This window comes from Chenopodium quinoa, unplaced genomic scaffold, assembly GCF_001683475.1.
Source record: "Chenopodium quinoa cultivar QQ74 unplaced genomic scaffold, ASM168347v1, whole genome shotgun sequence".
Taxonomy (NCBI): Eukaryota; Viridiplantae; Streptophyta; class Magnoliopsida; order Caryophyllales; family Amaranthaceae; genus Chenopodium; species Chenopodium quinoa.
In genome coordinates this window covers 1,939,425-1,951,100 of record NW_018742730.1, presented here as the reverse complement: position 1 = coordinate 1,951,100, position 11,676 = coordinate 1,939,425, and positions in this window count along the sequence as shown.

The following is an 11,676-nucleotide window of genomic DNA, read 5'->3' as shown; positions in this document are numbered from 1 at the left end:
AAAATTATTTTAATAAAACCGATCATCACTAACACCCAAAATTTTGGACGTACTTCAATTTGGGCAGGTATTACCCTTGATGAAAATAATAATAAGAAAACAAAAAATGTTAGTGAGTAAACGAAATTTGTGAGATGTTACTTTCCATGTAACATAAACAAAGAAATCAAATAGGTAGGGTACAATTGTATACATATGTAGGCTAATTTAATGCTTCCTTGATGTTTTATTCTTATTGATATATGTATTAACAACACAGTCAACCAAGCAAGTCATAGATAATAATAAAATTTTATTTTATTTTTTTAAATGAAAATGAAAATGCTAAGGGGGCTCAAATAATGACTCATATATTTGCAATGTAGTAAGCCCTGTTCTTATTACATTTAGTTATTCAGTATTTGTGTCATAATAATTTCTTATTTCTTCACCAAACATAAACAAAAATATTCTTAAATTATTTAAATAATTTTACTCCAAATATAAAATTGACTAACGAATAGTCAACCCTGATTACCATTGTTACACCCTTTATATTTCTATCTAGTCCTCAACCCAATTAAAATCCTTATAAATAAAATTCAAAAAATTGTATAATTCAATTTACTTATTTTATAGTTAAACCACCACATCACTCTACCTAATAATTAAACACAAAAAATATCATTCATACATAAATATGAATCAACAAATAAATTTCAACTTTAATGTATTCAATAATATTATAAGTATGAGGAGAGAGGGATGATACGAGTACATAGGAAAATAGGACCGGATGTACTAAATGAACTTTAGTTCCAAAAAATTTAATTACCATTGTTACACCCATAACATAGAAAATTACCTCATACATGTGTAGTTTAATAATAACATTACCTTAGATAAAATAAGACAAACAACAAAACCCTTATTAATATTCATCAAAATAGTCTAGATATCTTCAACACCGTCATATGCCTCATCATCTTCGGTAAGATCGTCGCTATCATCTCCACTTGGCGCATCATCTTCGGTATCATCATTTTGTTCCCATCCGTCAACTGAGGAATGAGTCTCATAATCTTCATCTTCATGATTCCATTCATCGACAGAAGTTAGCTCTTCATACGTGTCAAAATAGTAATTCCTTTCCCATACTTGCCCAGTAAAATCCAACACTATTTTGTACTCCTCTGGGTAGTCACTTTTTTGGAAGGGGTTGGCCGTACAAAGAGCCATATAGGCAGTAGGGTCATAACCATTTTTCTGAAACATCAACGCCTTGAATTAGACATATTTTGCATCATATCCAAAACCAAATTGCCGATAAAATCATCATGAGAGAAGCCAATCCACTCCATAGTTAAGATGAGTTCTTCAAGGTCTTTCTTCAGGTCAAAGAATTTTCTACCCAACACTAACAAACCCCAAACACTACGGTCATAATTATGTGCTTCTATTTTTTCTTGAACCATGTGTAGCCAATCCTCCAATGGCATGAAGAACTCAAATACCCTTCTTAGGAAACGATAAAAGTGAGGAAACATAAAGCAATTAAGTAAAGTGCGTCTTAGGTGAGCTTGGTTGAAGCTAAAGCACATATTGCAATAATTTAGGAGGTAAAATATATAACAATAATCCTCTTTCCTAAAGTGTTTAGCCTTCCTGAGTGACATAGATGTTAAGAACGGATACTCGGAAGTCGGGATGACAAGTAATACCTCTAACGGCCTCTAACCAAAGGTGGGTTATAGTACTCAATTGGTGTCCGCGCAACATCAATTTTTGACGTTCAAGGACATAATGAGTATCAATTAGACCCTTAACATTATGCTGCCCTTTTTCATCCATTTGATTGAGTAAGTCCTCCAATTGTGCCATGGTCACCTCCTCTCTCCTTTGCCTAACCGTTTTCTTATTTACTTGTTTCCTACTCTTTTTTGCCATCTTAGAAGTCACCATATCGACCTTCTTCTGACAAATAAAAAAACACCATTAGCATAATTATACATGTTAAAAATATTAATAATTTTGACAATAGTATGAAAATTATTTTTGAAAGATAGATACCTTGGTGTGCACTCTTTTTCTTCCTAGTAACACAATGGGAAACACGTTTTTGCTGAAATGTTGTTTTTTTTTTTGAAAACTGTTGAAATGTTTTCTACTTATTTTGTAGTACTGCCTCAAGCACCTACAAGTATTATATACTAGTAGATGTAAGGGTGACTATGTAAAATAATAATTATTATGAATTTCTTTTAATACCATAAGGGCTACTTTATCAACCACCTATTAATTGATAAGGATGTGATAATAATAAAATATTACTTTCCGTCACATTTTAATTTTGCCCGAACATTGGGTTCTTATAATGTAATAATCCATGACATTTAAATATAATTTAACGATTTGGCCATAAAGATTTTAACGACTTTAAGACCATTGATCTTATTTGAAGTAAATTTTGTGTGGGAGTGAAGTACACTAAACATTTAGGGGCCGTTTGGTTCGCTGGTTTTAGGAAAGGGAATGGGAATCATTCCCTTTTAACCTGTTTGTTTGCCACTTTTTCCCTCAATCATTCCCCCATTTCATTTTTCAAAATACCCCAAAACCCCTCTTCCCCATTCCCCACCCCCCCCCCACTTTCCCATTCCATTCCCCACCCACCCTAACCCTAACCCTAACCCTAACACTAACACCCATATACGTCGGTGGTGGTCGGACGGCGACTGTCGGCGAGCACCGGGGAGTGGTCGGGGAGGCTCGGCGAGCACCGGGGAGTGGTCGGCGATGTGGTGCTGTGGTGGAGGAGGGAGATCGAGCGTCGGGGAGCGGGGCTGGAGCATCGGGGAGGGAGTTCGAGGTGGTGCTGTGGTCGGTGGTGGTCAGCGACCGTCGGCGAGGGGGACTGGAGGGTCGGCGAGGGGTCAGCGACCGTCGGCGAGGGGGGCGCGACTGTCGGCGAGGGAGTTCGAGCATCGGGGAGGGGGCTGGAGCATCGGGGAGGGAGTTTGACGGTCGGCGATGGGGGCTGGATGGTCGGCGATGCTCGAGGATGGGTCGACGACGGTCGACGGAGGTCTGTGAGGGTTCGGCGGCGGTCGGAGCTGCGCTGTGGTGGTGGTGCTGTGGTGGAGGGAATGATTCCCTGGTTTTTGTAACAAACAACCTTCCAAATTTTCCACTTTGCCATTCCATTCCATTTCATTCCCTTTGTTCATTCCATTCCGATTCCCTTCTGTCAACCAAACGGCCCCTTAGTGTCTTACTACTTGGGTTTGGTGGTTGGAGCTTTTATTTTGGGAAGTGTGGTGCGAGGTTCTAATCATCACACTAGACTATAATCTAGTAAAAATCTTGGCATTTTATTATTTGTTATTTTTTTATATTATAATTGTTTTGATTTCCAAGTGTTACCTTTATTTTTATCCCCCTTTTTTTATGTTCTGCTTGTCCAATTCTTTAGTATTTAACATATTCTTTTGTTTTTATTTACCCATATTTTGTCCACTCTTTTTCTTTTGGCTTTCATTTATGGATTGTGGTTTTTTATTTTTCTTTTCATGTTAGTTGACCTAAAAAAAAATTTCATATTCGTGACTTTCATTTAAAGTCCAAATACTAAAAAAACAAAAATTTCTTTTTGGATAATTTCTCCTACATTTTTAGTGAAACATTTTATAATACCACGAAAAAATTTCATCTTCGTGCTATTTTGTCCTGTTAGTTAAGTCCCCAACTGTATTAAATTATAACTCTAGCCATAGAATAGTACACCGCAGTAAAGTAAGAATGATATGACGATTGGTAATAAATGTTAGCACTATAACTCAATCCAACACATTTGAATTTAATGTTTTATTTGGGAGTTAATTTATAAAAGAGTGAGACACATCAACATTACATTAAAAATTGTAGTATGCTAAATGATAGTATGCTGAAATAAAAGTGTTTTAAACTTTTAATAATTTAATTTGTGACATATTAATTGTATTGGTGTTATTTTTTTTGATTTGTGACATTAATTATATTGGTGTTATTTTTTTTTGAACAACCTCAATTCCAAAAAAAATTTGTGGGACAGGCAAAAGGGATACTTTGTTCACGTGTGTGTGACTGTGTGCTAGATTTAATATTGTGCTTTTGTGTTTGGTCTTCAAGCCTATAGATTTTATATACTATTTTTCAACATTATTAGTTAAAGATCAGACATCCTCCATTTAGATTTCTATCTATCCCTTTCCTTTAAAACTTTCAGAATTGTCACTTCACCACTTTCCTAATGTTTTTTTTACTTAAGAGTTTAAATCACTCATTTCCAAGTCTAATTAAGGGCCTATTCAAATTTACTTAATTTCAGTTCTGTTCAGTTCAGCTCTAATCAGTTCAGTTCAGCTCTCAGCTCAATTCAGTTCAGTTCAGCTCTTAATTTCCTTCTCTCATAAAATATTCATTTCAGCTCAATTTAGTTCAGTTCAGTTCAGTTCAGTTCAGTTCAGCTCCAATCAGTTTAGTTTAGTTCAGTTCAGCTCTAATCAGTTCAATTCAGTTTGGTTCAGCTCAGTTCAGTAAATTTGAACAGGCCCTAAGTGACATATTTTTTTTTTAATTAAGTGACATATTAAAAAAAAGCATTAATATTCAAAAGACATTTATTAATTCAAAAAACAAATATCATGTACTATATATTTGAACTAAGAAAACTATTAATAATTTAATAATAACAAGGACGATAAATACATTTGGTTGCCCTTATATGCACTAATAAGTACACCCTTAATTCATAGAAAACTACCCTTAATCTATAGAATACTTCAGACAATAATAACCTACATAAATAGACCCCAATAACCAAAAGTACACCCTTAATTTAAAACTACCTCGTATAAGCATAATTTAACACTATCATTGCTTTAAATTAAACAAAAGAAACTTCAAAACCCTAATTAATATCCAAACCCAACATAGTCTAGAGCTATTCGCTTTCGTCATTTGACACATCGTCGTTTTCACTATCATCTTCGCTTTCGTCTTCTTGACTTGATGCAACATCACCGCCTTGTTCCCAATCTCAATCCTCATCTGATCTGATCCAGGTCACATATCCTTCATCTTCACCACTCCATTCATCCGCCGAAGTTGGCTCCCAACTGCTCTAAAAAAAAGTTCCTTGTCCATACCTTTCCAGCAAATTCCAACATTATTTTGTACTCATCTGGGTAGTCACTATTTTTGAAGGGATTGGCAGTGCAAAGATTAACATGGGCACTAGGGTCATAACAATTTTTTTGAAACATCATAGACTTAAATTGAACATATTTTTGCTCATGTCCCAAGCTGCTTAAGCGATATGTTTTAGAAAAATCATCATGAGAAAAGCCAACCCACTTCATAGTTAAGATGGGTCTTTCAAGGTGTTTTTTGGGGTCAAATAATTTCCTACCCAACACTAACAAACCCCAGACACTACGATCAATTTTGTTTTCTTCTATTTTTTCTTGTACCATGAGTAGCCAATCCTCCAATGGCATGAAGAACTCAAAGACCCTTCTAAGGAAACGATAAAAGCGGGGAAAATTAGAGCAATTAAGTAAAGTGCGTCTTAGGTGAGTTAGGTTAAAGCTAAAGCATGTCTTGCAATAATTTAGGAGGTAAAAAATGTAACAATAGGCCTCTTTCCTAAACTCTTTAGCCTTCCTGAGTGACATAAGTGTTAAGAACGGATACTTGGGATGACAAGTAATACCTGTCACGGCCCCAAACCCAAGGCGAGTTAAAGTACTTAGTTGGTGTCCTCGTAACATCAATTTTTGACATTGTAGAACATAATGAGTTCCAATTAGGCGCTTAACGTCATGTTGGCCTTTTTCATCCATTTGATTGAGTAAGTCCTCCAACTGTGCCATAGTCACCTCTTCTCTCCTTTGCCGAATTGTTTTCTTATGCACTCGTCTCGTCCCCTTACTTGCCATCTTAGAAGTAACCATGTCTTCCTATACCAAATAACATGAAAAATTAGTATAATATAAATTAATTTAACGACATTAAATTTATAAGATGATGGAAGTACTTAACAAAACACCATACTAAATTATACCTTTGGGGTGCACCCACATTATAGTGGTAAAACAAGGGAAATCAAACACTGTTTTTCTTACTTTTGAATACTAAAATATTTTCTATTATGATTTTTTTTTCTTGAGGAATTTCTGTTATGACTTTCTGCCTATTTACTAACCATTATATAGATGTGTTTGAGTATGAGTTATGAGTACTATGACCTACTTTTACTAGCATAAGGACTACTATCTCAACCACCTAATAAATGTATTAAGATTGAAAACAGTTTTACAAGCCTAATATTTTCTTTTGCCCAAACAATCTTCTCTTGCAATAAATCGAAAAACACAGAAATACATTTAACAACATGCACAAGATTTAATTCGTATGACTTTAGGTTACTTCACATTATTAGACTTACATTAAATATTAATAAACAATTGTAAGAGGAAAGTCCACTAAACTATAACTCTCACCTCACAATAGAAGTATAGTAAGAAAGTTATGATGGTTTATTTGATGTTATTTTTATAATGGCCAACTATAACACTTATCTCCAATTTATAATGAATGATTTATAGATGTACTTAATTATCGTTTAATAACTATAATCTTATTGAGGAATTTCTATTATGACTTTCTATGCCTATTTATTAACTATTATATAGATGTGTTTGAGTATGAGTTATGAGTACTATAACCTACTTTTACTAGCATAAGGACTACTATCTCAACCACCTAATAAATGTATTAAAATTGAAAACATTTCTACACGCCTAATATTTTCTTTTGCCCAAACAATCTTCTCTTGCAACAAATCGAAAAACACAAAAATATATTTAACAACATGCACAATATTTAATTCGTACGACTTTAGGTTACTTCACATTATTAGATTTATATTAAATATTAATAAACAATTATAAGAGGAAGTCCACTAAAGTATAACTCTCACCTCACAATAGAAGTATAGTAAGAAAGTTATGATGGGTTTGTTTGATGTTATTTTTATAATGGCCAACTATAACACTTATCTCCAATTTATAATGAATGATAAACGATCAGATAAGCACCCAGAATCATGTCAAATGAGACATAAATCATAATGAATATTATTTCCCGCATATTGACAGCATGTATATCTCCATATCCTGTAATATAACAACATTATTGATGTGTTGATGACATTCTAAAATCAATCATGAACACATATCTGAGTAGTTTTGTTGTAACATCTTTTTGTAAGTAGGTTCATACTACATTAATTTGCAGTAATTCACATTAAGTTTACGCTAAAAACACTCTTTATTTCTCCATGACCTGCCATAATCAATCAAAACTGTTGGCTAAGCTTTTTAGCATTATAAATGTAAATCAGATTTGACTTATCAGAACAAATCATTTATCATTACTCTTTTCACCTCAAAATAAATGATATTGTTGGATCCTTGGATTAGAAAATGCCTCTCATTTGCTTAGTAATCATTCTATAGTCTCTACTCGGCATTTCTTAGAGCACACAAGATATGATCAATTGTATGGCTTACGCTATCTAGCTAAGGCATACAAAATTTCTTACAGTATCAGGGCAAAGAAATATTTATATCATATTTTCATCTTATATACTAATATACATATATTTATATGTTTAAATCAAACTGAAATGCTGAACATTCGAGATAGAAACAGAACAACTCACCGACGATAGCCTTGGTAACAATGGAGAAGTATAAAGAGGTTGTATACCTCTTCCAAATATCGATTTCCCTAAAGTGGGAATAACTATAGTCTCCTAACGTCAAGCTACCAATCCATGTGTAACCTTCTTGGCTTTCAGGAATTGTAGTGGCTAGATAATAAAAGATGCAAGCTGCTGTATGTGTGCAATAGAGCTCAACAGTTTGAAGTTTTATAATCCTTGTAATAAGGTACTTGATCCTTATATCCTTCTCCATTTTCTGGAGGAAGAAAGCAATCTTGCGTACCCGACATAACCTGATCCACAACATGTATCTCACTAGTTCTTTTTTGTGAGATGCCTGCAAAGAAATAATGGAGTATATTAGTATATGAATCATGCATTTATACTATGGTTTTGATATACATATTTAATAACTTATGTAACATGCAATATAATACGAAATAGTACATAATAAATACATAGCTAGTACAAGAAGTCAAGAAGCAATGAAGTTTTGTGGCACACAGAGTCCCTACAGTAAATTGAGCTCTGAAGGAGATCAACTTTGAGGTGATCGAGCTATACGGTTGAAGAAACTGTGTCGAGTATTACCTTGTGAATAAGATCCCATGGGAAACAAGCTAAAAATAGAGGATGTTGATTTCAAGTAAGTAGGAAACTGTAGGGAATATTTCAAGCATTATCCCAAACTTGAACCCCACTGTGATCATACACTAAAGTACGGTGACGTCCAATGGGAAAGAAGATAGAGCATAAGAGTCGCCAACAAGTTTTAGGAACTTGTAAATCATTCACGAGATGAAGGTTACACCCCTTAACGATCCAGGAGATCGTCAACTCCAATAGGTCTAGAACCATGACTGGTAGTTCGGGGATGAAGGTACAAATCCAACCTAAAAGAGATTAAACCTGCCCTAATAATAGGCCTCTACTTTATTCTGATCGTATTCATGTGCGCTTTCTAACTAACATGCAATCAATAGGATTAAACCTAAACATGTTTAATCTGTGTTGGTTGGATATTAATGCACAAATAAAACTATTATTGGCGATCACTTGAATTATAATCAAATTAACCCTAAACAAGATTATTAATTATCTTATAAGCGTGATTACAAGTACAAATTCCCTTTAAACATGCATAAAAGGTGTGATCAAGCAATAACAATAAATATAATCAAGCAACATAACAATCAAAATAATAATTATAATCATCATAATTAATCATAACAATTATAAAAATAATCATGTTAAAGCATAATAGCAAGATCCTAGGCATGATACTAACAAGATTAATAACAAACTCTAGCATGTAACTAAGCAATAAAGATCAAAGCTTTAACCCTAACATGAATATTAGGAAGAAAATAGGAAGCATCGCAGGAAACACAATTGTCATATTTAATATTAGAAATTACCCTGAACATGATACTAGGAAGATCAAAACGCCCTAGCATGACACTAGCAATCAAAATAACAATCTAAGCATGATTTCTACATAATAACATCAATAAAAACCATTAAAGCACTCACTTGAATGCCTCGTACCTCTTTCTAATAACAAAATACAAACGTTAGTAACTTCAAGGAAAATAATAATTAAAACAATTAAATTAGATAATTGAAAGAGATTTGGGACCAAACCCTCAGAAATTAAAACCTTTCACGTTTAGGGCGAAGGCAACTTTGAATAATGCTAGGTGTATCTAGGTCATGTGAATGCGGAATTTTGTATGCAAAAGCAAGGTTTAGAAAAGAGAGAGAGAAGCTTTAGCTTAGAGAGAAAGTTGATGATTCTAGATTGGAGGTTCTAGATGAGAATTGATGAGAATTGGTGAATGAAAATGGAATTTTTAGAAGGCTATTTATAGAGAAAATCAGCCAAAAAGATAGAAAATCGAAATAGAGTTCTGATGCGCAAAAACAAGGTTAGCGCCAGGCGCTAATGACTGGTGTTTGGCGCTGATTAAAATTCTGACACGTTTTCTGAAATCAGATAGAAATTAACCGTACAGGAGGATAAAATCGTATTTTCCTCAAAAACGTTCTTTTATTCTGATTAAAACTCTAAAAAGTCAACAAAAGTCAATTTATCAATGTTAATTGAATTAGGAATGAAAAGAACTTTCTAGAAAAATCTAGAAGACTAAAACCATTCCTAATTGCATTAGGAATAATAAATCCATATTAGGCCCTCCCCTACATCATTGGGCCGCATATAAGGCTCAAACCGGGCCCAGTTTAGTAATTTGGCCATAACTTCCTCAATATTTATCGGAATTGGGCTTATAATATATCGTTGGAAAGCTCTTTTCAATCCCTATCCAACTATACTACTATTGGACCCATATAATGGACCAAAAAAACTGGAGTGACTGTTTTATTAAAATAGGTTTTCAAAAACAGAGAGAAAAGAAAAGAAATTAAAACTATCCGCAACACTAGACTTTCCACACTTGCACTTCATTCGATTACGATTCGATGTGAAAGGTACTCATCACCGGGTTTGGTTTTGGGGAGACATAAATGGGTGTCTACAGAAACGAAATTTGTACAAATTAAATCAGCAACAACTTACTTGTTTGTGTTTTTTTTTTTCGGAAATTTTATCAACAACTATCATTTAAATGATCACTTTTGAAAATAACTACCTCTAATTTTTTTTTTTTGAAAAAACTAACACAAAAACTTTGAGTAACACTATTATAACACTGGTAAGGAAAACAAAAACAAAAAAGAATATAGCACCTGAATGCAATAGAACGGCGTTTGTGGACCATATGATAAGTCTGTTTATCTCTGTATCCAACAAAGAATCTAAGAACAATGTCGACGAGGAAAACAACTTGTCCAACAATGTCCAAGACAAAGAGATTCTCTGGTAGTCCGCGGAAGAATCCAAACTCCATGGGTGTAAAGAAAGAAGAGTAGATCGCCCATAGTAGTATAAACTTGTCCCATGCTTTGTACCACCTGCATTTGCCATTATGGTGCGTTTTCCTTGTTTCAGTTTACCCTTTTTTTTTGTAACAAAGCATGTAGAACGACACTAGTGTGTGTGTTAAAGCACCATCACAACATTTTGCTGCTTGGATTTACAATGTAAAAATTAATTTTCAATCAGAATTTAACTCACAAATTGTACCATTTTGTGTTTCTAATGTAATTTTGTAATGGTTCTACTATCAAATGCCCTGCAACATAATGAATGTCTAACAGGCAAACTGTATTTCATAAAGTCTGTTTTATCTTTGTATCCTAAAATCAATAAGCAATACAATATATAGCTTCGATCACTGGGGTTACAAATTGAAAGTTCTTTACTTTATCTTTCAATGTGTAACACATAATACTTTTATAATCACACACTTGCAGTTAGGGCCGTGGAACAGGTGTGTAAAGAGCCCTATAATTACGAGGGGCCAAAAATTAGAAAGAGGCCAATTCTTAAAACGAAATAATAACACTTTACATGATGTGTAATTGGTATGTACTTGTTTATGTAATGTGCATGAGGTAGGAGTTTGAATCTCATTACAACAAAAAGGGAGTATAGCGTAGGAAGATGGAGAGAATATTATATTAGTGGATAATGGGGAGTATAGCCATTTTCACCTGTATATCATTGAGTGACACGTGTCATGCTCTAATTGGCTCATTGAGCGCTGAGCTTGCGGAAACGTGTTGCGGTGACATTGGTCCACATATAGAGGGTATTTTAACCCTAAACACAATACATTGCCAACTTTTTCCAACCCAAACATTAGTGATGAGAGGAGAAGTTAGATCAATTTCGAGACATACCCTTGCATACCTAGCTCTTGTTAAATGATCAGTTGCATAATCAACTCGGAGGGGGTTTCCTGCAAGCTTTGCAATGTCAAACAAAGCCTCTTTATCATAATACTCTATAAGTAATTCAGGGAAAC